General features: G+C 39.0%; 1 protein-coding gene and 1 long non-coding RNA gene across 10 annotated transcripts in view; one reads left to right on the top strand and one right to left on the bottom strand.

Moving 5' to 3' along the window:
- Positions 1-15742, top strand: part of DLGAP1 (DLG associated protein 1) — a 307180-nt gene that overhangs the window by 194649 nt on the left and 96789 nt on the right. The gene's annotated exons all lie outside the window — the stretch shown is intronic.
- On the bottom strand, positions 3320-14452 carry LOC118496712. The gene is made up of 2 exons (XR_004899269.1): positions 8798-14452; positions 3320-4177 (listed from the first exon to the last, which is right to left on the bottom strand). It is a non-coding gene; the product is annotated as an uncharacterized LOC118496712 (long non-coding RNA).

The following is a 15742-nucleotide window of genomic DNA, read 5'->3' as shown; positions in this document are numbered from 1 at the left end:
GTTGGCCAAAAAGTCCTTTTAGTTTTTTCCATAGGATGGCTTTAGTAGTGCTTAGTTGTCTTTAATCTCATTCAAAACAATTTTGGCAGGTTGAATTGTGACAGCTGTCATATCAGCATTCATTTCTAAAAAACTTATCAAAATTGGTGAATTTTTGTGCAGTAATTTTAATATTGAGGATGGGAGAAGATACACAACATTTTCAGTTGCACATATTGGTATTATGCTTTATTATTTCAAGAAAGGTAGAAATGCAACTGAAATGCAATGAAAGATTTGTACAGTGCATGGACAAGGTGCTATGACTGATTGACCATGTCAAAAGTGGTTTGCAAAGTTTCTTGGTACTATTGACATTTTGGCCAACCCAATACTTTGCTATAATTCTTTGCTATGGGGCTATCTTATGCATTGGAAGATGTTTAGCAGCACCTCCGGCCTCTACCCACTAGAAGCCAATAGCTGGAGATAGCTGACATATTCAAAATGTCTACATCAGTTAAGTTATTGGTGAAAATAAAAAATGTGTCCTTTATTTTATGGAAAAAAACTGATTGGACTTTTTGGCCAACCCCATACATGGTGTGTGAAGGAAAGAGTGAAGCCAAGGAATAGGGTTCATGGAGAAAGTGATAGAAAAAGAGGTTAGATCTAGACTAAGATGGGCCTCAAACTTTCTTGTTTGGGCAGTGGAGAGCTGTTAACAATTTTTAGGTAAGGAAGTCACTCTTAAGGGGAATGAATTAAAGAGGGAAAAAGCTGAAGACAGAAAGACCAGTTGTAATATCACTGAAAGTGCCCAGATGAAAGGACATAAGGGCTCGGCCAGGAGGTAGGGACAGAGAACAGCTGTGAGAACCCACCTGGAAGACAGTGAGAAAATAGTACTACAGGAAAAGAAGTGTGTTTGCAGTAAGTTCTCCCAGGTTCTTGGTATCTAACCTGCCCTTATGTGGGAGATGTGCTTGCCACACTTCAAAAGGAATACAGAATAAGAACTAGTATTTAACAGCACATGGTCTCTAAACATCCTAAACACGCCCTGATAATATCTAGTTCTCCTTAACTTTTAAGGAAGAGAAATGCAGAAGAAAAGTAGAAGTCAAATTTCTCCTGGTACATGTCTTTCTAATCAGCAAACGAAGGACTAAGTATTGATGATCATGTTTTCCCATTTAGAAATCTTCAGAAAAAAATCAGGAATCTTCCTAACCGATTTTTAATGTAAAAGAAACAGAACATTAACTTTCCAAAGCTCCTTTCTGAATGTCCTCTTTTTAATAGTGCTTTTGTTTTTCCTGAACAAAAACACCTCATTGTAAAAAGTTCTGAAGAAAGGGTAACAATAAATTCATAAATAACATTAATTACGCGGGACTTTGCTGGCAATTGGAAGGATTTGGCTTCTATTCCAAGTGAAATAGGAGCTATTTCAGAGTATTAGCAAATGGGTTACATGATCTCGATTTTTTTTTTTGAGAATTTTTATGAGCTTGTTTGAGCCAAACTGATGACATGCCAGGAAGCAAGATCTCAAATGCTCCCTATTATCTCAGTTTTTAAAGAATTATTCATGTTGTTCTTCTGGGAATAAAATGTATGGAAACAAAAGTAAAAGCATCTATGATTATTCCTTTAAAAATAGATTCTAAAAAGTAGGAAATGGAATTACATTTTTAAGACTGTATTTGCTTAGGTTCTTTTGCAAATTGCACTCCCATCAGTGGTGCATAACTATGTGTGGGAGAAAAGAGTAGTTTTGAAAGTTAGCTCCTGGAGAGTTCAAGTTCAAAATCTGTTTTCTTCTTTTATGAAAATAACTTGCTCCAACTCAGACTTAAATAATCAACTTCCACAGCATGGTTATCATTTTTGCTCAAGTCCAGCCATGAAACAGGAAAGCATGAATTGCCAGTTTAAGAGTAGACAGAATTAAAAATTCCTTTCCTTATTTATTAAGCACTTTTGGGCACCTACTGTGTGCCAGGCACTGGTCTGCTCCTAAGGACACACCAGTAACACTGACCCAGGCTCTGCTATGACATCAAGAAGCAAATAATCTGAGGTGATGTTGCTGTTGTTTTAATGTTTATGCATATAATTATTTACCATGGTTACAGCTACTTTATAAAAAGAGAAATAAGAAAGTTAGAATTTTAGGACAACTGTAAAGTGTGTGGTCAGGGAAATTTTATTGCCATTTCCTCAAAGTCCTTGCTTGAGTTCCAGGTGAAGGAACATCAAAGGGCAAAAGCCAGAGGCAAGAATGAGAAGGAAAATTACTTGACTAAAAGAAGTCTAGAGTAGCAGGAACACAGAAATTGCTGGTGGGGAGAGAAAAGAGGAGGGTACAAGAGTGGTCTAAGCTAAAACAAAGACTAAGAAGGGCCCAGCGACCCATGCTGTATGCCACAGGAAAGATTTTGTAAGTTTACAAGGGGAGGCTATGAAATGGTTTCTTTCTCTTCCTTCCTTTCTTCCTTTTTTTTCCTTTTGAGAATTTTAAATGTGGTAGCAAGATTTTATTGCAGTTAAGAGAATTATACACCCTCAGAAACGTAGAGGGTGGGTAGGCTCTAGCAGCAGCTACTCCAAAGCTTCTGTTAATCCTCCAAATATTTTGATTCTCAGTAATAATCAAGGAGCCATTCAAACTATCCAGTCCAACTTCCTCATGCTTCCTGGCCTTGAGTTGGGCCTTCCCATTCCAGGACCTACTGGGATTCTGGGCTCTCCATCCAATCTGATACCTTTCCGGTTTTGTCCAGGCTAGGCTCTGCCCCCTTATGGCTTTTATCACGCATGTCTAAAAGTAGAAACATCCCCCTGTGCCATTTTGACTTCTAGTATACATGTCAAAAGTTCTGTTAATTGGTTTCAACCAGAGTCAAGCAGCTTAAAGTTTTCAGATGCTCTTTAAAAAAAAAAGGTATAATTGATATATAATATTATATTAGTTTCAGGCATATGATATAATGAGTTGATATTTGTATATACTGCAAAATGATTACCAAAATAAGTGTAGTTAACATCTGTCACCATGCATAGATATTCTTAATAAAGTAAACTAAAATAAAATTAATTGACCTTGACCTCAATGTGCTTAGCTACAGAAAAGTAAATGTTAAGTGATTCATCGACCACTTTACTTAAATATTAATTTCAGGATATGCTTAATACAAGCATGGATAATCAGAATTGTTGTTTACATCTAGAGATATTGAGATGGAAATTACTTAGAAATTTCTCAAAAACATAATACAATGTTATGCTTGATTGCACTTTCATTTTCAACTTAGAGAAGGACAATCAACATTTCTGCAAATCATTTGCCAATGAAAATAAAAACCTCTAAGAAAAATTTGTTTTTGCAGGGTGGATATAGCATTCACATAAAAACTTAACTGACAACTAACAAAAAAGAATTGGGGGGATAAATAGGAGAAACAGCTGTCCAGGAAGTTATCAGTTGCCAGGTTTGCTTGGAATGTGCTGGAATGCCCAAAAAGCCGGAGTGCGCTCTGCCAGCCCCATTAGCTCATCGATGGCCCTATGCCTTTTGAAATCACATTAGAGGGCCCATTGCTAAGTCTCATCTCTCCTTAAGAAAGGATATATCTTTCCAAACTCCCACAGGATACATAATTTTGCACCATTGTTAGTGATTATTCCACCATTTATCTCTCCATTCATCCACTCATTGCATTTTGTGTAAGTCTGAATATGGCTTTGTACTTGTCTGAATGCCATTCCAAGTTACACTTCAAAGTCAGAAGTCGGTTAAAATTATCTCACTCTGATTATCTTGTCTCAGCAGTAAAAAGATTAATCTTTCTGAACAGTATTCACTTTTTACATCTTCATCTATGGAAGATTGTAAAGATGCAGCGCCAAATAAGAAAAATATGTGGAAGGCTTGGAACCCTAAAACTAGTATGAATTAAAGATTGGGGTTGTGCAATATAGTGAGGATTTATTTTTATTTCACAGACAATTATCTAGCACTTGTATTTGTCAGCCATTGTTCAGTAATGCTCTAGAAATATCCAAAGATGCTGTACAAATATTAATGTATTGAATATTATGGGGTATTTCTGACTTATGGTGGACTTATGTTTGTCATAACTTCTTAAACTGAGGATATTCTTGTGCAAGGTGGCAAGCTAGTTCTGAGGACCTGAGAAGAGAGTTAGCATAGTGGAGTCCAATATTTGGCCAAAGCCTTATAGAGACACGGGGGAGGAAAAACTTTTCCTCTACCCTCTTATGATCTTTCATAAGGTTCCTGTAAATTAAAATGACAAAAAACAGGTTAGAAAGGGAAGACAGGTTTTTATTTATGTACATGCAGGAGTTCCCAGAAAAATATGACCCAAGGAAGCAGTTAGAATTTGAGGTTTATGTACCATCTTACTAAGAAAAAAGCACTTACAAATGACTTTTAGGAAAGAGAAAGAAGCCCTTAGGAAAATAGATGAGAGATATAATAGTTTTAGGACAATGTCTGTTTAAATGCAGTAACATTTCTTCTCTCTGGTGATGAGTCCATCTTCTCTGGTTGCAGAAACTCCTGGGGAGTGGATTTGTGACAATTGAGTTGTTTGTGCTGTTCTGCTTTTAGGCAGATAAGGGAGTTCAGAAAAAAAGCCTATTCTCAAATGCCCTCACCTCAAAATAGTTTTATGTCATGGTAACATATTCTGGACACCTTCCTAAAGAACCAGGGACAAAGAAGACTTTACCCCCATTCCTAGTGGCCATTCAGGCTCTGGGCTACCTCTGAGGGTGGAGCTCTGTGCTAGAATGGGACAAGGATGGACATTCACAGACCCCAACATACTCCCAGAGGCCCAGGCTTGCTGGCCTGGGAGTGTCAGAGATGCGCTTATTCCCAGGCTTGCACTAAGGCCAACCTCAGGGAAAACACCAGCACTGGAGAAGCCCCACTCCCGAGAACATTCCTTTTATTTGGGGGTTTTAACAATGTCTCATGGAACAAACTCAGCCGAGAGACTGTCTCTTTCAACAGTACAGAGTTTTTTTTCTTTTTTTTTCTTTTCTCTTTATTTTTTTAATTTTAATTGTTGTTCAAGTACAGTTTTCTGCCTTTTACCCCCATCCCAGCCCATCCCCCAGCCCTCTCCACCTCCCTCCCCAGAATTTTTTTTTTATCTTATTAGTCTACCATAGTGGGGAACTCACATGGTTCCCCTCAACAAACACTTATAGAGCATTTCCTAGGTTCCAGGCAGTATATGCTATTAGTAGCATCCTCATTTTCATAATTGAGGAAACTGAGACACAGAAAAAAGTTTAGTGAATTTTTCCAGGTCAAATGGCTGGTCAGTAGTGCAGTCAATATTTGTACCTATTTAGTTTGACTCCAAAATTCAAGCTCTTAACAACCGTGAACTGTGTCTTTACTATGCTTGCCTTCTTCCTTGATTTTTTTTTATTTAAAGTATAACAAACAGATTTAAGAAGCTTTTATTAAGAGTATTAATGTGACAATATTATAACAAAAAGTCTTGCTAATAATATTGACCTCTTGACTCATCCTAATTCAATCAATTCTTCAGATCTGGTTACTTTTTTCTGTCCTAAAATGATATCCAAAGCAGAATAACACTGTATCCATTACACATAGGTAAGTCTGACCAGTAGTTCATAGTTTCATTTTCTTTAGCGTCTCCCCTCAGTACTAAACAACCTGCCCCAGACACCGATTTCTCATGCTCATTGTCACTCAGCTCTGGGTCAATGGCCTCAATCAACACACCAGAGTATCTTCAGTAAGAACACCCAGAAGCCTAGTTACTCCTAGAAGTATATACTCAAAAGAAATGTATAATTGAATTGGTGATGATGAATATATTCATGATCTCTCTAGAGTAGAGGTTCCCTTGGGGAATAAACAGAAGTTAAAGTTTAAAGAGTTTTCTAGAACCCTAGCTTGTTAGAGCTAGATACATGCTAGGTTTGGGTTTTCTAACCATTCACTACAGTAATTAACATGGTGCCTGACAGTTTCAGGGAGCTTAAGGACCCCCTAAGTCCCATCTGAGGACCATATTCTCTGTCTCCAATTTGGTTATTATATTGACTTTCAGCAGCTCTTAATCAAGAAATGTACTTGATCATTTGGTGAACAGCATTGTTCTATGCAACCAAAAAACAACTCATTATTGTTGAACACATAGCATCTGCCAGACGCTATGCGAGTCACATTGGATACAAACAGAAATCAGGTGTAATCCCCACTTTCAAGTTTCCATCAGAGAAGGAAGCATGAAGGCCGAGGAAAGCATGACAGTTAGGTGTGTACCAAATGCTGAGAAGTCAGGAGAGGCTTTACAGCACAGGAGATATCTGAGTTGGTTCTTGGAAAATGGGTAGGTGTGTGGCAGCCTCTCACATGACCATTTGTAAATTTAAAATTGGCCAGTTAGCATCTGATCCATTCATTTTAAAAGCTACTCGAAAATCTCAGGAGATTCCACTGAGGGTGGTGAAGGAAAGAGTCTTAATTTTGAAATATCATTCCAGGTCTTTTCAAACCATGTCTGGATTCGAGGGAGCAAACTGTATTCTCTGGTCCCAGATAAGACGGAAGCTACATCCTTACACAGCTTGATTAGCTTTCTTTAGACTTTCTATGTAATGGTGTAACAACAGCACACAGACGCCAGGAGGCAATACAGTTTCACCAAAGTCACAGGAAATACTCCAGGTCTCATTTTGACTTAAGGGCATTTACAACATCTAGTTGTAAAGGTGAAAGACATCCTTAATAAAAAGAGAGTTCTGCTAAGGGGGAAAAGAGTTTGTAAATCCTTTCTTTGAAAGCTTCCTGAATTGCCATCCAATTGCCTTTTAGCATTTGTGCACAGCTGAACATCTTGCAATATTCTTTGCAAAAGACTTGCTATTCATTTTTTCTTAGTACAATTGCCTGATGTTTCCAGTTTCTGACCAACCCTCAGATTGTCTGAATCACATTACTGGGACTCTGTTGTGGCCTCTGCCCAACCGTAGGCTCTCCTCCCTCCGTGCCCATTCAGCCAATCCAGCTGCACCTTTGGCTAAAGCTGTGGTTCCTTTTAAGGTAATTCCAGTCCAGGCTGTTTGTTTCTCTGCTCAAAGCGCCAGGTGTCTGCCCTCTTTTAACCCCCAAGGATGAGAGATCAAAGGTGTGCCTACATCTGCCTCCTGGCCAGCTCTTTATTCTGTCACATGTTCAAAAGGGACAAGTGCAGTATTGTGCACTTAGGCCAGGAGGATAAATCAGAGAAGTAGAAATGGGCAAAGTGTGTACACTCACTAAAATGACATAAAACATGTTTGTCTAGATAATAGCCCTGCCATTTTGAAGTGTTTTTCTTTAAAATGAGTAAGGATATTATGGGTAAATGGCGATCTTCCTTTCTCTAATTGGAACTCTACTGAACTCATTTAATGAAATATTGTACATGGCCTTGGCTGGTGCAGCTCAATGGATTGAGTGCTGGCCTGCAAACCAAAAGGGTCACTGACTTGATTCTCAGTCAGGACACATGCTGGTGCCTGGGGCCAGGTCCCCAGTAGGGGGCACTTCAGAGGCAACCACACATTGATGTTTCACTCTTTCTCCCTCCTTTCTTTCTCTAAAAGTAACTAAGTAAAATCTTTTACAAAAAGAAAAAGAAAGAAGGAAGGAAGGAAGGAAGGAAGGAAGGAAGGAAGGAAGGAAGGAAGGAAGGAAGGAAGGAAGGAAAGAAAGTTTTACATGGACCATTTGGTGACTAGTGTTAAGTAGAAATTTACAAGTCAAAGGAAAATACTTTTTAGTTACAAAACGGAAATTATAAAGACATTTATAGATACCTAAGCTTATTTCTCTTACAACAAAAATGACAAACTAAAATCTTAAAGAAATAGAGCAGAAAATATTTAAGAAAGACTATTTCCAATATATCATCCATTTTCCACATCCATAGGACTAAGTAAGTGGGAAAATGCATTTTTAAAAACAATAGAATAGAAATTAGGTATGAAGAAAACAATGTGGGGGGCAGGGCATGTGAAAGAAAGAGAATCTTTGTGGAGACATCTGCCCTCAGGCATGCAACCGGTCCTTCCTCTTTTGAATAAAGGGGTACAGCAGAAAAAAAGCTCTTAGTCTAGTTAGAAATTATTTCTAAACTTAAATTTAGGAATAATTTAAATGATTTGAGCACCCACAACTTTCTTTGGTTTTTTTGTTCTTAATTTTGATTTTAGACAAAGAGGTGAAGGGAGAGAAAATCAATTTGTTGTTCCACTTATTTATGCATTCATTAGTTGGTTCTTATATGTGCTCTGACCAGGGAACCGAACTCACAACCTTGGCATGTCAGGATGGCACTGTAGCCAACTGAACTCCCTGGCCAGAGCCACAGCTTTCCTTAGCTGCTCAGGAAAGCTCCCTGATTTTCACCAAAAATATAAATGTGAGCAGGCACTGATTGTTTTTTTTCTCTGCACTCCTGCACCCACGCACACTCAGAAGCAACCTTTCAGTTCCTCTTCTCCGCACCAGGGTTACAAAAAGGAACTTAGCAGCTTCAGCTGTGCTGAGCTGCCTTCACAGGCAAGGCAGTGGGAGTTGCCTAATATCATGTCATTGTCTTTCCCAGTTACAATGACTCTGAATCCAAATGTTCACAGTATGTGAAAGAATTGTGGCGCAGTTACTAAAGGCTGGGGTAAGAAAAGAGCCCTTATAATTTGCATCAAATATTTCATTCATCTATTTAACAAACATTTACTCAGCACTTACTTTGTCCAGACACACTCCTGGACTCTGGGAATTCACTGATGATCAAAAAGTCCTACTCTCTGTTCCTGGAGTTTATAGTCTAAAGGTGGAGACTGGCATTAGTGAAATAATCACAGAGATAATTGCTCTGAAAGAAAGAAATACAGTTTTTGTTTTGTTTCTGACAGAATTTGCTTTAATAATGAAACTACTCTAGAGGGTCAAGGAGAAATTTCCTGAGAAAATGCTTATAAGCTAAGAGCTGAAAGGTCAAGAAGGGTGAGGTGATGTTAGTGTTCATGTTGCTGTTAATGTTGTGCTAATATTCAGAGACCCAAAAGTGTAATATGGCTGGAGTAGAGAGCTAAGAGATTAGATGCAATGTGAGGTCCGAGAAATTAAGCACAGGTAACTGTTTCAGTTATCTGGCATATGTAACATATTACTCCAAAGTGTAGGTCAGCAGCTTAAAAACAACTACTTTATTATAACCTGTGATGGTACGGGTCAAGAATTTCCGCAGGGTTCAGCTGAGTGATTCTTTCATTCCACACTTAGCTGGAGGTTGGACTGGTCTAGGTGGTCCAGGATGACATTATTCACATGCCTGTCGCCTTTATTTCAATGTTTGGGAGTGTAGGCTCAGAGGAGACCGTTAAACAGAGCACCCATACCATACGTGGCACCCCCAGGATTTCAGCTTCCAAGGACAATGTCCAAAAGACAGGAAATCTTAAGGTCTGGGTCCACATACTAGCAGAGCATCACTTCACTATATCGGTCAAAGCAGCCACAGAACCCTCCCAGATCACAGAGAATGAGAGATGTCATCTCTCAGTTGGAACAGTTTCAATTAATTTGTAGCCATTTTTGCTCAGCAATGCTTCACCCTCTAATCTGTATACAAAGTATTTAGCTTTCTCTGTAAAGCAAAATATACTTCTAAAGCCCTCCAAAAATCTTACCTCTTTATGGCATGAAGTTCAAGTTTGAGATTCAGATTCTTACAAATCTAAATAAAGTCCAGGTGTTGATGAAGCTCCTTTGATGTAGGTCTCTAGTATAGTTTCTCTCAATATGAAAATTCATGAACTAAAATGAGAAAGTATCTGCTCCACACATACCCAGCACATACTAATGATGCAGAGGTGACATCAATGCACTGGGCACCCTCATTCGAGGAGTGGAGGAATGAGGGGCACACAGCAATCGCTGGACCATAGCAACTCTGAAATTAATGCCTTGCCAGTTCCTTGACTGGAGGGCCCAGTCCCGCTCTCCAGGAATGATTCTCTGCAGCTCTTGTCTCCACCTTCCAAACTCTTGGTTGCACCTTTCGAGTTATCTTATTTGCATTATATCTTAGTCAGCTCAAGCTGCCTTCACAAAATACCATAGACTAGGTGGCTTAAACAACAGATCTTTTTTTCTCCCAAGTCTGCGATCAGGGTACCAGCATTGTCAGGTGGTGGTGAGTACTCTTCCGGTCTTGCCGAAGGCCACCACTCACTGAGTGCTCACGTGGCCTTTTATAGGTGCATATGTGTAAAGAGAACAACACCTTATAAGGGCACTAATCCTACCGTGGGGGTGCCACTCTCATCATCTTATCAAGCTTCATTACACCTCAAAGGCCCCATCTCCAAATGCCATCATATTGGAGATTAGTTAGGACCTCACCATATGAATGGCGGGGAGGTCGGGGGACACAATTCAGTCCATAGTCCATAAGACATGGTATTTGCAACTGAATGATCTTCTCAGCCTATTTCCTGACCATAGAAGCTTGGGGGCTTTAAAGACTCTTTAACTTCGAACTACCTCTGCTGATTTTTGTCCATGCTAATAATGTTTCCACTAATATACTTCTCTTAAAATCTTTGTGGGCTTCCTATGCATCTTATTAAACTTCACTCCATTTGACAAAACACACATCCACAATTCTCTTCGATATAGGTCCTTCTTCGGCCTGGGCTCAGAGTCAGGCCACCGTGGGACAACACCCTCGGGGTTCTTAGAAGCCCTTGGGTCTCTTCACTAGCTTATGAGGCACACACTTCAATCTTTCTAAAATCATGTATAAAGGTCATACAACCACACCCACATGATGACTTTCACCCTATCGATTTCTTGCTTTGAGAGAACTTTTCCTTTAAAAAGGCTAGAAACGTGAAACTTTTTTACATTTTTCTTTATACTGACAAGTACTAGCTCTACCTTCTCTCTTAATTTTTCTTGAAAAATGAACAGTTCTTTTTTAACTCATCTTTATATTTAGTTATATGCCATTATTTTAAACAATGAATTGGTACTTTTAAAGATTCTGTCTGGAAATCTCACAAAAATTAAGAATTCACTAAGTATAGTTTCTACTTTCCATAATAGTACAGGTCATAGTGTTGCCAAACTCTCTGCCACTACATCACAGAAGTTGCATTTTCTTCTAGTCTCCAAGGACATTTTTTTCTCTGTCCTCCCAGCTTCCATCCACAGTTTCTCCAGGCCTTCTATCTTCTTCCCTCAGCTGATGCGGTTTATGAGAATGTCTACACCTGGCCTCTCCATCATGGCAGTCTCAGGACTTCCAACCTGGTGGCTCAAGGTTCCAAGAGGGAGTGATCCCACAGACAGGAGGAAGAAGCTGTCTGTTTCATAAGGCCTGGGGACAGACACTGGGAGAGCATCATTTCCACTGTATTTTAACACTCAAGGCAGGCTGAGAGCTTGCCTGGATTCAAGGAGGCACATAGCCCCCAGCTCTCTATGAGAGATGTAGAGAGGAATTTGTCACCATTTTTTATTCTGACAAGGGTGACCTCATGAAGAGTTTTCCAAGTCGTGCTAAGCCTTTTGATCTTTATCTTAAGAATAATAAAAAGCTATTTTAAGACTTAAAGGAGAGAGGGATAGCATATAATTGGACTTGCCTTTTGAAAAGATCACTCCAGCTGCAGTATGAGAATGCACTGGAAGAAGGATATTAAAAACTGAATGGCTCTTTCTTAGTTCCTCTTTCTCTGTTCTTATCTTATAATACAGATTCATGTGCACATTGCCATGATAATTTGGCCTAGGGCGATGACAGTAGAGATGAGAACTGCAGATACTAGAGCTGTAAGAATATAAAATCAATTAGCTAATTTTCCTTGAAGTCCATGTAGGGCATTTCCTTGTGTCCAGGTAGTTGATAAACTTACTTCTTGGGTACCTTTTTAACACTATAATCCTGAAATTTAACTACCTACTGTAACTTATGTATATTCACTCTACATCTCAATGTTCTCCTCCATGAAGACTGGCCTCTGAGTAGAAACAGTGGTCATGACAGTGAAATTTGAGGACTCTGCTCAACAACATCCACAGTTAAGATAACGTGTTTGAAATACATTTGCCGGGATACATAAAGTCCTCTTTTAGAACACGTGGCAACACTTGGTAATGATCGGTTACTCATTGGATAATATTTATCGGGTATTTACTCCATGTTGGATACTGATCTAGTCAGGGGTGTCACAGCAGCAAGCAAAACTGAGCAGGTCCTTGCCCTCATTCTGCTTCATTCTAATGAGGAAGGTAGATACAAACAAGGAACCAAATGATAAATCAGTGACATAATTCTAAGAGGTGATGATTGCTATGAAAAAAAAACAATAAAAGAGAAAGGTGGTCTAGAGAGTTATCACTAGGGCTGCTCTAAATACAGTAATCAAGGAAGAACTTCTTGGAAGTAACATTTAGAGTAAAATCTGAATGAGGAGAAAGAGCTAGCTATAGGAAGCTCTGGTAAGTTAGAGGAGAGCATTCAAGCCAGAAGGAGCAGCAAGGGCGCTAGCCAGGAGCAGAAGGCCATTGGTGTTGCAAAGCACAGAGAGAAGACAGAAGTGGCTAAAGCATTTTAAATGATGAAGTGGAAGAAATAGGAAAATAAGCAGGGATATATCACAAAGGACCTGATGGCCAGGGTTAAAATTTTGATTAATATTCAACAACAGTAAGGTATCATTGGAGGGTTTAATGAGCCCCAGTCATTCAAACTTTAGCAAGAATTATTTTAACCTCACCCTTTCTCCGAAGAATTATTTTAGATCAATGGAAACTCATCAACAGGTGAAAGTGGTAGGAAGGAGGGTGGAGTGATTTTGGAATTGGAGAACTGTGCAGAAAGCACACCTAGTCAGTGACTGCCTCTGACCCACAGGAAGACAATCTCTTGAATCACCCACAAGATGAGGATTTTACTAAAGATACCAAGTTGAGGAAAGAACAGTTGGTTTCCTTTTCCTTTTTTCTCTCTTTTTTCTATTTGATTTTTCAAATATTTCTGCAAACTGTGAGAAATTACCTTGGGGTGGGCAGGGGAGGGTCCCTTGTGCTCACATACACACGTTTGCACTACGGCTCACCTCGAGTTCCAGGCGATGTCGCCGTCGGCCCGTTGCAAGATAGCGTCTGCCGTGTGTCCCAGACTCAGCAGTACTATGTGTAACCTCAGCATCAATGTCAATCATTTCTTAAAGTGTCAAACTTTAAAATATATTCCTATTCCTTTTAATATATTCCTATTTTCCCTCATTCTATAATTTTTCATATAATGTTAATGTTAGCTATCCAACTACATTTAGCTAATTCTAGATTTTCACTATAACAGGATTACCTCCAGAATAAAGGCCTATCCTACTATAAGGAAAAGCTTGATTTGAGGTTTAAAAAAAAATAACAACAGGCCATATGGAGTTAATGAATCACCCAAGTTTTTATTAAAATAATCTTTATCATTAGAGTTCTAAAGTCAGACTTTTATTTGTTTTTTAACTTACCTTTTTCTCCTTCATAAATGCATTGCTGGGCTCCGGTCCACCACCACCCATGTCTCCCATAAGAATTTGTTTTGAGTTCTTGCTTTCCTTGCCTATACAGCCTATTTCTACACACTGATTAGAGTGCCTGGTTGTCCTTTTGTATGAATAACTGTTGCTGACATTATGGTTAAACACAAAAATAAATATGGCTGAAAAAATATATTCTGACCTGGTTTCCTGTATAAAGATTCCATAGTTTAAAAAAGACAGGATCATTGTTTAATAAGCCAATGACTCATACCTCTTGGCATAGTTGCCTGACCAAAAGAATGCCAAGTGCATTTAGGTTGTGTTCTTAGTTGATTGTCCATGACTGTTATTTCCAAGGTAATCTATGTACAGTATATTTTTGCATATGACAGGTTTAAGAGGTTTTAAAATTACTGGCAAAATAACAGTAAAGGCTAAGCTCACACACATTCAGCTTGTTCAGTTAAATTATAAACCTTTTTGTGGCTATCTCAAAGTGTTTTGAAGATTAAGATTTTCTTTTCTTAGCCTGAGTGGAAAGAAACATCAGTTATAACAATGCTACAGTAGACCTGGTTCATACCAGTTTGCAAGAGCCAGTTGTTACATTTTCAGAAATTTTGGGAGTCCATTATTAAACACAGTCATTATTACAAATTAAATTATTTCAACTTACAATTATTTTAAAAACAATGGTAATAAATACCTATGAGGGGGGACCGCCAAAAAACAGATTTATCTTCTGGAGGGCAGGCCCCTTGTGGTACAGGCTTCCTCTGCTAGGTGAGTGTTCTAGGAACCCATGTGTATCAGTGTACCAGCTGGTGGTGTTGTGAGAGGCTGTGTTCAGCTTTAGGGAAATTTTTTTAAGACTCTTTCAACTCATTTCCCTGCTTCATGATGGGTGATTTACAAGTGCACCTGCTTACACCACACTGAGTGTTCAACAGTTTTTAACCAAAAACAGCATGACCCCCATGCCCCACCGTCCCTATTCACCCAATCTCACCCCAAGTGACTTTTTTTCCTTTGTTTCCCTGGATGCAAAAAGTCCTCAAAGGGAACCATGTTGCCGATGTGGAAGAGGTGGAACAAAAAATGGCAGACGCACTAAAAGGTATTAAAATCGCCACGTTCAGTCATGGCTGGTGTGGCTCAGTGGATTGAGTGCCAGCTTGTGAACTGAAGGGTTACTGGTTCAATTCACAGTCAGGGAACATGCCTGGGTTGTGGGCTGGACCCCCAATTGGGGGCATGTGAAAGGCAACCATTCAATGTTTCCCTCGTTCTCTTTCTCCCTCCCCCTTTCTCTAAAAAATAAAATACATAAAATCTTTTCTAAAAAATCAACAAGTTCAAAAATCGTTTTGAGCCAGTGGAAAAAAGTTTCAATGTGTGTATTGCATCATATGGAGAATACTTTGAAGGTGACTGAAGTTTAAACATGTAAAAATAAATACACAATTTTTTATAAAGTCTGTTTTTTGGGGGCCCCCCAGTAAAAATATTTACATCCTCATCATTTGACTACATTTTACTACCTGTACTCTTGAGGCTGTTTATATCCACTACCCTTGTATCGGGAGCTGATGCGTGACAGCGTCGCTGCTGCCCGTCCCTGCAGCTCCTTGTTCAGGGACGTCACACTGGGCGCTGGAAACAGGTCCTGGTGGGAGTGCTTGCACGGTGTTAAAGTTGAAAGGGCTTTAATTTAATGACAGTAGCTTATATGACAGTGAAAAATAGTTTAACAGTAGGTCACAAAAAAGATGTAATGATAATAAATTTATTGGGAAGGAGCAGACTGGAGTGCTACAAAATCAGTGCATGGTTTTGTCAAATCATGGTTGACTTGCTGGCTGTGGATACAAGTTTTTGGCCAAAATCAGCAAAGCCTTGTGTGAGAATCAATTGCCTGTGACAGAATTGCAGTAAAGAGCACTGTATATTCTATTATTATTTGTAGGTTCTGTGCTATACATCATTCATATTAGCAAAACTGATACTAAACACACATACCAATATGTAGACATACTTTTTCCCCTGGAAAGTCTCTTGTTAAATATTGAGCAGACACTACTGGCTCTGCAGGAAACATGAAATTCAACAGGTAACTTGAAAATAGCCTTTTTGGAAA

The sequence above is a fragment of the Phyllostomus discolor genome, chromosome 9 (genome assembly GCF_004126475.2).
Source record: "Phyllostomus discolor isolate MPI-MPIP mPhyDis1 chromosome 9, mPhyDis1.pri.v3, whole genome shotgun sequence".
NCBI lineage: Eukaryota > Metazoa > Chordata > Mammalia > Chiroptera > Phyllostomidae > Phyllostomus > Phyllostomus discolor.
This window is presented reverse-complemented; position numbering and strand designations above follow the sequence as displayed.